This window comes from Lipotes vexillifer, unplaced genomic scaffold, assembly GCF_000442215.2.
Source record: "Lipotes vexillifer unplaced genomic scaffold, Lipotes_vexillifer_v1.1 scaffold951, whole genome shotgun sequence".
Taxonomy (NCBI): domain Eukaryota; kingdom Metazoa; phylum Chordata; class Mammalia; order Artiodactyla; family Lipotidae; genus Lipotes; species Lipotes vexillifer.
Genome location: NW_006793664.1, coordinates 1,771,437 through 1,784,398, shown reverse-complemented (window position 1 = coordinate 1,784,398; position 12,962 = coordinate 1,771,437). Strand labels below are relative to the sequence as shown.

Genomic DNA, 12,962 nt, shown 5'->3' with positions numbered 1-12,962 from the left:
GTGCCATTTAATTATTATTAAGTATTGCCCTAACCAAACTTATCTATCCTGAGTGTTTCTTAGCTCTTAAGTATGTTGACTGATTAAGAATCTGCCTATAATAAAGCTATTTAACATTAACTGTTTATCTGAACACAAACTTTGCAGCATTCTAAGATTTAATGCTACATTTGGCTGGCTTTTAGAACACAAGATATGTTCTTTTGCTTTTCAACTAAAACCCAGATGACAGATGTGAATTCATCTGTCACAGCTATTCATGGACACCTCACAACTTTACATCTTTTTGTTTCTTCACTTGTGCGGTAAGAATATTGATGCCCACTCTCACCGCCTCAGAGAACAGGCGGTCAGGAGCACTGCCGGCAGTCACCTGGAGACTCTGGCAGACTGCTGGTTGCCAACACCCTTCCCTCTCTTTTTTCCCCGCTAACTGGACCACACTTATGGGGGAAAGCGATGCACCCAGCTCAAAACGCTAACCTTCTCCCTAGCAGTTAGGGACAGCCATCTGATATAGTTCTAGCCTGTGAGATATGAGCAGAACTTGCCGGGAGGGGATTCCAGGAAGGTTTTTTAAAGGGGCAGACTCCATGGAAAAGCCCTTTCAGTCTTCTGTCCTTGTCCTTCCTCAATTTTCCTCCATGGAACAAGGATGCAGCTGGATGAAAGCACAGCAGCCATGAGGATGAAAGCCACGTGGCGACGGGAGAAGACAGGAGGAGTTCAGGTGTCCAGTGACATCACTGAGCCATGATAACAGCCCCAGCCTGTCCATCTCAGGACATCTTGTTATTGAGGAGAATAAATCCCTAACTTGTTTAAGTAACTGTGCGTCGATACGTCTCATGGCCAAATGCTGTCTGACTGAGAGACAGCTCTCTGAAGTCTCCATCCATAGAGAAGTTATCTCCAGGCTGAATACACACTCAGGCGATGTACTCCAAAAGGAGGCCTTGCTAGGACATTAATGATCAATAAAGTTGTCTGATGGAACTGCCTTCATTCCTCCATTAATGGTAAAACACAAAAGTAGCTTTTCACGTGATTTTTCCTGCCAGTTATGAACAGATGAGGAAACAGCTTATAAGAAGCATACGCAAACCTGGAATCATCAAAGTCAAACACTCCTTAACCAAGTCTTTAATTTAACCTTGGACTTAGGTTCTCTAAGCAGAAAGCACTGACTTTTCACTCAACTCCAACACCTGTCACCCAACTCCAAACATATGCTTGTTGCAGAAACTTCTACAAAGAAAAGCATGAGAATAATCTGTGTGGGCAATATGCTTTCACTAAACAAACACTTTTTGAATCAGTTTCTAGACACACTGAAATGAACAACACCAATACTGTATCTGCTTTCAGAAAGCTCTGGGGATATATCAGACTAAGGGGAAAACGCTCAGCCTACAATATTTGAAAGACTACATAAAAATAGATTTTAATGACACACTGATTCTAAAATGCAAAATGGCATGTACGCTTATGATTGCAGATATGTAAATATGTGGGTATATGAACCAGGGCTACAACGCAAAACAGACATAAAAATGAAGGGCATCCATATTAAAATGGTAGAATTATAAGTCATCTTAAAACTGTTCCCAAACTGCTTATCTATCTTAGCCAGTTCAAGCAGACTTACCTTCTTGCCTGCACCAGGAAGCTTCCTTTACCTCTCCATTTCTGCACCAGCCTCATCATCCTTCTATCCTTTAGCCTTGCAATCTCATCATCTTCGATATCTGCCCTCCCATAAATATGAATCTCAAAGTCCTTTGAATCTTTACATAAGTTCCTCTCCTCCTCTTCCTCTTGTCACCACCCTGTTTCAGGCGTTCTCACCCGTGGGTCAGCTGCATTAGCTAAACGGTCTGTCTCCTTGATGTCAAGCTTTCTACCTCGCATCCAGCCCACTTCGAGCACCCCTGTCAAAACACATTCCTCAAAGCCCACTCTCAGCTCCTCGACCCCCGCTCACCCCCTCCAGGGACCCCCCCCCCCCCCCGGGGGAAGCCCCCCCCCCCACCCCCCCCCCCCCCGACTAATGCTGCGGCCACAGCTCCCAGACCTGCCTTGCCCCCATGGCCTACCGGTACCAGGCCTGCCCCCCCTCCCCCCCCGTTCCCCCCCCCCCCCCCGGGGCCCCCCCCCCCCCCAGAGGAGGAAGCCTCCACTCCAGCCTCCCACTCGCTCTGCACCTCGGCACTGGCCCCCTCACCCGACCCCCATATAAGCCAGGACTGAAGCCACGACCGTTTCCACACTGCTCTCCCCAGCCTGCAGTCACTTTCCAGGCTTTTGCTCATGATCTTTCCTTCTGAAAACCATCTCCCTTCTTGTCCACCTAATTAGATCTTACATATGCTATTTCTTCCCTCAAGTCATTCCCAATTCCCCAATTCACATTAATATTTCTCCTCGATGAAACCCTAAATTACTTCTGCTCTATAATAGTACCCATTTATCTACTATTTTATACTGTTATTTTAAAGAGTCACATTTCCACAAAGAGTGTTGTGAACGAAGAAAATGGTGTGTCCAGTGTGTTCAGGGCCTCGCCCTTCTTTTTAAAATGGTGACACGTCTGAGCCTAAGACAAAACTGTGGTTTTGTCTATAAAAAAAGATACGCAACCTTTTTTTTCTCAACTAGATCATGAGCCTCTTGAAGATAGGGATTGAGTCTTGGATTCTCCAACCAAACCTAGCTTGGCAGTAAATATTAATGAGTGCTAGGGACAGAATGTTTGTGTCCCCTGCAAAATTCATATGTGAAGCCTAATGCCCAGTGTGATGGTATTTGGAGGCGGGACCTTTGAAAGGTCATTAGGTCTCGAGGGTGGTACATGCCCTTACAAAAGAGACACCCCGCCAGAGAGCTCTCTCCACTGCATGAGGCCAGAGCAAGAAGACTGCTGTCTATAAACCAGGAAGTGGGCCCTCACCAGAAACCCAATTTGCCTACCAGCCCCTTGATCTTGGACTCCCCAGCCTCCAGAGCTAGGAGAAATAACTGTTTGTTGTTTGAGCCTCCCATTCTATGGTATATTTGTGATAGCAGTCCAAACTGACTTATTAATGAGCTACATTAATAAGCGTTAACATCTGTAACACTTAACAGGCACACCTAACATTCTGAACAATCTGTTCTTTCGATATTCTTAGTGATTCACAGTCTGTGACAAATAACGGTACTGAAGAAAATACACGCCATCTGAGAAAGAGGTAAAATGTTCAAACAAATCCATAAAATTATAAAGTAATACCACCTAACAGAGCCCTTTCATCAGGTACCAGGTACCTGATTAGATAATTTATAGTATCTCATTTAATCCTCACAAGGTGCTGTAATTAACCCCACATTACAGAGGAAAAGATTAGAGTTCAGGTGTATGAAGAAATCTATACAAGGTCTCACTGCTTTTAAGTACGAGAGCCAAAATTACAACCTAGGGCTTGATTCTGAAGCTCACGTTCTTAACCATTTTCTGGCTGCCCTAAAATTCAACATAGGTTAGTGTTTATCTTGTCTAAGGCCCTTCAAAGCACATCAGCATGGCCAAGGCCAAACCATCTCTCCAGCCGCACTGCCTTCCATATCCCTCTTGGATACATACCATTTTCTGGCCAAACCAGACCATGTGCAACACCCCAAACGCAACGCAGCTCTTTCCTGCCTCCCAGCCTTCGCTCCCCTTCTCCCTCTCACACACAGCCTCCCCCCTCACCTGCTGAAATCCTGTTCACTCCCAAACACCCAGGCCTCGTGGATTCCTCTCGGCTACAGGATGAAAGGTTTGCTCCTACCCACTTCTTCAGCTGTTCACACTCTACTTCTGGCCTACCTTGCTTCATATTTAGCTATTTACACCCACTGGGGTCTCACCTACACTGAACAAGGAACACCTTGATGGCAGGGAAAGAATCCAAAGATCCGCAAGCGAGTCATCTTTACAAATACCAGGCCCTCCTCACACAGTGCTTTGCGCACAGGAGGCGTCTGGAGATGACTACTGAATCTGTAGAATTCACTTTCACTTGATACCAAAAGGCAAAGTAGGAAATGAGAGACTTTCTCATTCTCAACAAAACCATGCAACACATACATCCAAATGCTGGCCATCCTTGACGGCACAGGCTTTTTAGTCATCTGGGGGGTATTCGGGGGCACCGGGCACTCACCTGGCCTTCCTCCTCCAGAGGCGGACATGGCCTAGCTGGTGCCAAGTGAGGTTCTACAATCAGGAGGACTAATGTTTGTCAACATGCTCTTGATCAGAAAAGCAGAGACTGTTAGTACGTTTTTCCAAAATGACGTTGTAAACTCAAGTTTTAGGAGGAAGCAGCGGACCAAGAATTCAGCTCTTTTCCAATTCTGGCAAGATCCTACCCAGAGCACCCCTTGTCTCTGGATAACAAAAACGTCACACAAAGCTAGCTGCCAAATGTCCCTCTGAGTTGCCACCTCACCTCTCTTTAGTTTTACACACTTCGCTAAATTAACAGACTTGGAAGAAGACTGTTTTGATGAACTCTTCCCACAATGTTAATCTCGCCTGAATGCTACACAGTCCTTCAAAGTAATCACCTCAGACATCAATACCTTCTACTGTCAAATGTTCAGAACAGCTTTGGGATGCTATTAGAACTGATTTCAAAGTTACTGAGAAGCCAAACCAAAAAAATTAGTCTTGTCATCTCATCAGGCACACCTTTTAAGTGCTACTTTAGAGCTGTCTTGGGTGTGCACATGCTGGAATGTCTTAGGGGAGTCAAAGGCTGGACAAACCCTAGTCTGTACCATATGGTAAATGGCTTAAAATACCATTTTATATCAAAATTAGCAAGGATCTATTATGGAATAGAATACCATATACACACAAATGTTTAAGAAAAAATCAGAAATTTAAAAATAATGTTTCAGAGTTGCCACAGGCTACTTTGTACTAGGCTAGGGATAATGTTTTCATTAAAGAGACTTCAATTAAAGTGTTTAAGAAATGAAACCATGGTGACTTCCGCTAGCTAAGCTGGAGCTGCTTCTCACATCCACAGCACTACTGACAAGGTCTGCTGGGTTATTTAGGGAGTGGGTCAGAGTAGCTAAGAATGTGAGCTCTGGAACCAGATGGCCTGTGTTCAAATGCTGCTTTCGACACTTACTGTGTCACCCTGGGAAAATTATTCAAGCTTTTTAAACTGAAGAGTCCTCATCTGCAAAAAGCGGAATAACAGCATTTTTCCTCATAGGGTTGCTATGAAGACTACATGAGAGAACACCTTTACAATATCTGGAACAGCACCTGCCCTCAGTGAGAGTTTAATGACCGTTAACAATTATTGTTCCTTAACACTGCTGCTGACTATTCGGATATGTGCTATTTAGGGAGATGGTATGTGTGTGTGCTTGTAAAATATATATAAAAGCCATTTTAAGTAACCTTACGTTTTTTCCGGACTATAATAGTGTCTCAGCCTGATCAATCGAAGACCACCAGGGTCACTGTACTCCAACAGCCTCAGGTTTACTGACCCACTGCCACCAGCAAGAGGAACCATGGGACATCTCCCCAGACAAAGAAAAAGTTACTACTGGATTCTGGGGAAGGGTGGGGTGTGGATGAAATTTAAATGAAGCAGTATCGTGACAGGCTCAAAGCGGGGCTTGTAAAGGGGTCAATTTCAGATGGACATAGGGGCCCACTGCCTTGGAAACTACAAAGTTAAGTGTGGGATGCTGAGTCCAGAAATCCCTTATCTGCAGCTCTGCATCTGGATTAAAATGAGACTGCTTCTCTGTGTCAAAGTGACTGAAATCCTCCAGGCAAGAAAAGGATGTGTCATTCCTACTGATATAATTTCACACAGCAAAGTTTCTGATAGAATTTAGAGAGCAATGCTTCTCAGTGAATAAGAAAGCAGTAGTCACTAAGCGAGGAGAATCATTATGACATTTTACAGCCACTGAATATATTTGGAAGAAATATTGTTTCCTGTTACCTTGGTAGCTGGTTTTAGTGTCTATTATCCCAGCCTGATAAACAGACAGGCAGATTTTACTTTCTCAGTCCGAGCCAATTTTTACTTTCTCTAAAGTAACATATGCTCTTCCAAGAAAATGGGAAAATACACAAGGCACAACATTCAAAGTTAACTACTATTAACATTTGGTATATCTTTATAAACGTTTTTCTATGCAAACACAATTTTTTTTTGTTTTATAAGATGGGATTCATGTTAATAAATACTGGCTTAGAGCCTTTTTAGTTTATAAATGTATAGTTACTATCTTCCAATATTATTAAATATTCTGATGCAACCTCATTGTTACATGGCAATCCATTGTATAGATGAGCCAAAACCTTTTAAACCAAACCCTTATTGTTAGACATTTTAATTATTTAGAGCTTTTCTCTATTTTAAATAAAATTACAAGAAACATTCTTGGAAAAATCTTTCCATGTAATCATGGTTATTTTCTTAATGAATAATGAATGTATCAAAAGGTGCCACTTTGTATCACAAAAGTGTATCACAAAATGCACACTTTGTGACCTTCGTTCAGATTATAAAAACTGCAACAGAAAGGCCATAATTTCTACCCCTACCAGCAGGACATGAAGTTGCCTATCTTCCTACACTCTTGATAACACTAGGTGTTAAATTTTTAATCTTGACCAATATTATGAACAAAGAAAAGTATATCATTTTAGCTTTTATGTCTGAGTACTACTGAGGATAATAGCAAGGTCCTGAGCTATCTTTTCAAGAGGCATATTTAATGGTATTAAACAGGAAGTGGCTGGAGCTGTAACACAAGCAGGGGAAACATTTTCAGTTAGGGCTCAGAGGAGTAAGAGGCACTTTCCGCTAAAGGGGCTTTTAAACCTGTTTTCCACTTTTCTAGTGTGCAGAGGGCAGCCGATTTCACAGAGAGTCTAAGGCACGTTTCCCAGCCTTTTTCCATTCGTGACACACATAGCAAGTGACAATATCTGATCAGGACACTGGGGTGAACAGCCATCCCAGGCCCTACCCAGCTACCTCGTGGGCTTAAGGGACTAGTCATCTCTGAACACGCATGCACTGTATTTGAGTTACACCAGCTAGATAAGTTCTGCACCAGAGCAGGCTGAGGAATCCTGAGTGTATGCAAACACACACACACACACACACACACACACACACACACACACACATATAGGATTCATGTTATATATACAGAAAATAATCTGGAAATATATATACACCAAGTATTCACAGTTTTTATCTGTCTGCAATAAGTGATTTCTATTTTCTTGATCTTGTTTATATCTTTTTATCTGCCTAAAATAACTACCATATATTCATTTTCTAGCTCCCAGAGCCTACAGAAATTACATGTCACAGAAGCGGCCAAAGCTTTGTCACCACAGGCCAGCTGGTGCCCTTTAGCTAACCTCAAGAAAGCCAAAGTTTTCTCTCTGTTGTCTGTATCTAGTTTCTACTTGTGTTCCTCATATTTTTACATCAGCTATTAATATAGTTACAAAGTATTTACGGACGTGTGTTTAGCACCATGGCAGTATCTTCCACTCCCAGCCCTTACTAAAGCATTTTCATTTAGAATGGCTACTCAATATCATCTTCAGTTGCCTAGCTTTAAGCTCCATATCTAAAGTGTCCTAATGACTTCTTACACATTTTCTTTTGTTTTTTTTGCGGTATGCGGGCCTCTCACTGTTGTGGCCTCTCCCACTGCGGAGCACAGGCTCCGGACGCGCAGGCTCAGCGGCCATGGCTCACGGGCCCAGCAGCTCCGCAGCATGTGGGATCCTCCCGGACCGGGGCATGAACCCGTGTCCCCTGCATCGGCAGGCGGACTCTCAACCACTGCGTCACCAGGGAAGCCCTTCTTATACATTTTGAACAAAGTTTTTCTGAAAGAAGATGTTGTCGTCTCGGCTCACCCATTAACCCCGCTCAAGTCGGGGCCTGAGCGTGCTCTAGCCTGCTCCCGACAGCTGGAACTTTTTTCAGCTCTTACTGGGAGCCTGGATGTCTCACATTACATGCATCATCTCATTTAATTATCACAACAACCCTATGAAGTAGGAGCTATTTTCTCTGTTTCACAGTTAAAACTGAGGCTCAGAGTGTAAATGACTTGCCTCAGACCATGCACTTTGCAAGCAGTGAAGCCACAGTGCAAACCAGGTCTGTGAAATCCAGGCCTGCCGGACCCTTGAGCCTGTGTTCGTGGCCAGGGTCTGCCTTGGTGCTGGACCGGTCACTACAGGTTGACTTCTTGTGCTGCGAATTCTCCTCGGCCTCTAGAAGAACTGCATTTCTGTCAAGTGCTGGGGAATCGCAAGACAGAGCGCGCGTTGCTGCTACTCAGTGCTGGGCTGAAGTCAGCCTGCGAGGCCTATGCCGGCTCAGGAGAGCTGGCTGTTGCATTTCAGCAATTAAACCCATCATTATTAAAATTAAATTACACAAACCTACCGTTTTCTAAAAGTAAAAGTACTCAAAACTCATCGTTGGGCTTCCCTGGTGGCACAGTGGTTGAGAGTCCGCCTGCCGACGCAGGGGACACGGGTTCGTGCCCTGGTCCGGGAGGATCCCGCATGCCGCGAAGCGGCTGGGCCCGTGAGCCATGGCCGCTGAGCCTGCGCGTCCGGAACCTGTGCTCCGCAACGGGAGAGGCCACAGCAGTGAGAGGCCCACGTACCACAAAAAAAAAGAACAGAAACAAAACTCATCGCTTCCTAATAATTTCATTCATTTTACTATTACCTACGTTCGAGGTTATTTACATCCATTCCACCACCCTTCACTACCACCCTTCCATCAGCCTTCACTACCTTCTTTTTTTTTTTTTTTTTTTTTTTTTTGTCTGTACCAGGTCTTCGTTGTAGCACACGGGATCTTTGTTGAGGCACCCAGGCTCACAGTTGCGGCATGCGGGCTCACAGGTGAGGCATGCGGGCTCCTTGGTTGAGGCATGCAAACCCTTAGTTGCAGCACGCATGTGTCTAGTTCCCCGACCAGGGATCTAACCCGGGCCCCCTGCATTGGGAGCACGGAAACTTACCCACTGGACCGCCAGGGAAGTCTCCAGCCTTCTCTACTTGTGAACCATAAAGTTCTTTTCTGTTGAGGAGGCACTCAGCACAATTTCTGCCTTTGTTTTTTAAAGAAACAAGCCGTACCTATTGACCTCCCCCCTCCCTCAACTCTTCATGTTTTAAGTCCAAGGAGCACCATCTCTGGCCTCCCTCCACCTCTCACTCATTCCTCTCCCCAGAGAGGAGTAAGCTTTTAACCTGATCGCAGAGCAGGAACTGGGCCTGTGAATCACAGCCCTTCTGTTCCCCTTCCTCTTAAGGGCATGTGTTCTCTGCCTCCAAAGGGCAGCCAGCAAGCAGACTGCACCTACCAGGGAGACGGAAGGAGGGAGCAGCGGGGACAATGAGAGGGATTCTGACCCAGCAGTGACAGATGGGAAAGAATGTCTAATTGTGAAACTCAGTTTAGAGAGCGCACCGCCTGCATATATAAACTACATTGTCCAGGATCTCCAGTAATAAGAGTGACCCTGTGGTCTTCATCTGCCTTATTTCTTGGCCCTGAGATGGGTCAGCCTTCGGGATGGAGAGAGGACCACTGCTATTCATTAGGCCTCCTCAAACCCCAAGATGAAACACTGCATCCCAGTGGGCCATTAGGAACCGCCCAGTCTTCCCAAAGAAACTAAATCTGTTTGTGATCCTTAGTCTAATGATCATAAACAGTAACAATAATAGTGTCAGCTAACAATTAGGAACATGCAGGCCCTGGGCCAAGTGCTTTACATGAACTGACCTGTGGTCCTAAATGTCGTTCAGAAAGCAGGTAACGCTCTATCCACACCTAACACGGCACCAAACACAGGCACATAATGAATTCTTTAATTTCAGAGACACCATAACTTCTTCATACCAAGATTCCCCTTCTCATATCAAAGTTTACACCTGCTGCCAACACTTAATTGTCTTTCCTCCTAAATGAAAATAATTTGTGTTCTCGGGTATGTTTAACTCCCACCCCTCTGTGCCCTCTACTATTTCTCAGACACTAGCAGCAGTTATTTTCTAAAGTCAATGTACTTTTATTTTTCATAAAGCTGAAAGATCTTTTAGAACACTTTTCATAGGCAGCCTCACATTTTAATGTGTTGTTTTTTTTAAAACTAAATTTATATTCATTTATTCTTTTCATAAAAATTTGCCAGGCTTCTGTTTTACACATAGGAATTTCCATCCCCCTGTCCACCCGCATGAGCCTCCCTCCGCATTCATGCGTGCTCAGCGGTTTCTTACACGCTGCAGCAGGCTGTCTTATGCTCGATTTCTTTTTTCTTGTTCCTCTACAGTGTAATCCTATTTTACTGCAAGATTCACATTTTCAGAATCACTGTTCAAAACACTGCACATTCAACTAATTTAAATCCTTCTATGCAGAAGCATGCAATTTTAAGAATTTTAACACTTTTAATATTATCCTCATGTGCAAATGTACCTAAACTGATTCAGAGTTGAAAATCCACCCCCTTATGATATCTGAAGAAAAACTACTAAGCAACCCCTCAGTAACCCATTGCTAGTCATGATCTCTTAAGTTAATCCATTCATTATGCCCATTGCCTCTTGCTTTAGTATGGTAAAACTGAAAAACACCACACCAATCTCAGTATGTGCTAGATAAAAGGTTCCCCTTCTCTTCTCCAAACTAAATAATCCTTAACCTCTTTAATTTTAAACCTTTCGTTCATTATTAGAATTTCCTATCTATTTTTATTTTATTTTATTTTTTTATTTATTTTTTTTTTTTTTGTGCGGTACGCGGGCCTCTCACTGCCGTGGCCTCTCCCGTTGCGGAGTACAGGTTCCGGATGCGCAGGCTCAGCGGCCATGGTTCACGGACCCAGCCACTTCACGGCATGTGGGATCCTCCTGGACCGGGGCACGAACCCACGTCCCCTGCATCAGCAGGTGGACTCTCAACCACTGTGCCACCAGGGAAGCCCTCCTATCTATTTTCAGATTCTCCACATTGCTCTTTAAATGAGGGTCAGAAGGAAACAAATACAGAATTGAAAAATCTAATAAAGATTTGGGCGGGTGGTAAATGAGATTATGGCAGTGACAGGCTGCTCAGATTTTCTTTCTTACTACTTGTTTCTCTGGCAGTCTGTCACTGCCTTAATAAAAGATGATGGTACTTCTGATGGTATTGTTCCCCACACAAGGATTAGTGCCTGCAAAGCCTCACGAACAGTAGAGAGTTACCTCCACACTTGCAGAAAATCCCACAAGGCTGGGGCCGTGTGTCACTGCTGTTCTCTGCCCACCTGGCTAGCAAGTTACCCAGCTTTACATATGGGGTTTGAAGTCAGACACACCTGAATTCAAATCCCAGCTCTGTTACTTGTTAGCTTTGTAATCCGGGGCAAGTTGCTTTCCTCTCCTCAACCAAATAATGAGAATCACAGTACCTACTTCACATGGTGGTTATGACAATCAGATGATGATTATAAAGAACCTAGCTTGACACATATTAGATATTCAACAAATGGTAGCTTAAAAACAAAGAAAGTTTTCCTTTCTTGAGCATTTGCTTGGCATCTCTTTAACCCTGGCCAATGCCCAGTCCAGGGAAGCAGCCATTTCTCCAATGCCTGTGTGGGAAACAGTGCTATCCTGCCTCACTATAACTATAAAACAAGAAGAGTACTGTAGCAAAAACAGCTATTTGCCTCTTCCATACCCATTCTTTTTCCTTCCTCAGTAATAGAATCCTCCATTTTTAACGAAGCCTAAGGGTGCCCAGAATGAGACTACTTGCTTTTTCTCAATTGTTTCGACCAACGAAATATAAACAAAAATGTCATGTAGCAGCTTCCAGAAATATCCTTAAAAGACAAGCAGTGTAGGACTTTTGCCACCATGTTTCCCTGCCTCCATCCCACTTCCTGGGATTAGGATATGACGGATGGCATCCTAGAGAATATCCTGAGCCAGGAGGACTCCGGAACACAGGATGGCAGAGCAGTGAGCTAGGGGGAGCCTGGGTCCTTGAGGAAGGCGGGGCCCCGTACCAGCCCTGGACTGGGTACTGCTGACTTCCCTTAAGCAAGGAGGAAGAAAAACCCTCTGTACTTTGACAAGGCATCATTATTTTGTGGGTTTTCTATAATTTTCAGCTGAATTTAATCTTAACAATATAAGTACAGTACCTCCAAACTGTTCACAGGGTTAAACCAGTGGCTCTTAAGAAAGGACAATTTTGTCCCCCAGAGGACATGTGGCTACATCCAGAGACATTTCTGATTGACACAGCAGTGCGGGTGCTATTGGCATTCAGTGGGTACAGGCGCTAGGGATGCTGCTTACATTCTGCAGTTAACAGAACAACTCCCACAACAAAGGGCTATCAAGCCCCACGTCAGTTTTGCCAAGGCTGGGAAACCTCGGGTTAAACAACACATCTCTCAGGAAGGTCAGTGATAAAATGCCCTCTGTTCATTACAATAATCATGGCAGAATGAGGCGTCCTGATTAGTCAGTATTCTCCTCAACAGAGTTACCATATATCTCAAACAGTAATAAACAGTTTTCAAAGAATCAGAATATAATGAATCACATGACACGACACCTAGCCAAGACTTCAGACTGGCAGCATGTGAAAGAACATGACGTCTAAAAGGGATTCTCGGTGTATTAATTGCATTTTATAATCACCTGGGGAACTGATGCCCAAGATCCACTCTAGACCAGTTACATAGAAGTTCCTGGGGGTGGGCTTCCCTGGTGGCGCAGTGGTTGAGAGTCCGCCTGCTGATGCAGGGGACATGGGTTCGTGCCCTGGTCTGGGAAGATCCCACATGCCGCGGAGCGGCTGGGCCCGTGGGCCATGGCCGCTGAGCCTGCGCGT

The 12,962-nt window shown here is 44.4% G+C and overlaps 1 protein-coding gene across 1 annotated transcript in view; it reads right to left on the bottom strand.

The window, feature by feature from the left end:
• SNX25 (sorting nexin 25) overlaps positions 1-12,962 on the bottom strand; it is a 117,295-nt gene that overhangs the window by 53,616 nt on the left and 50,717 nt on the right. The window lies entirely within an intron of this gene.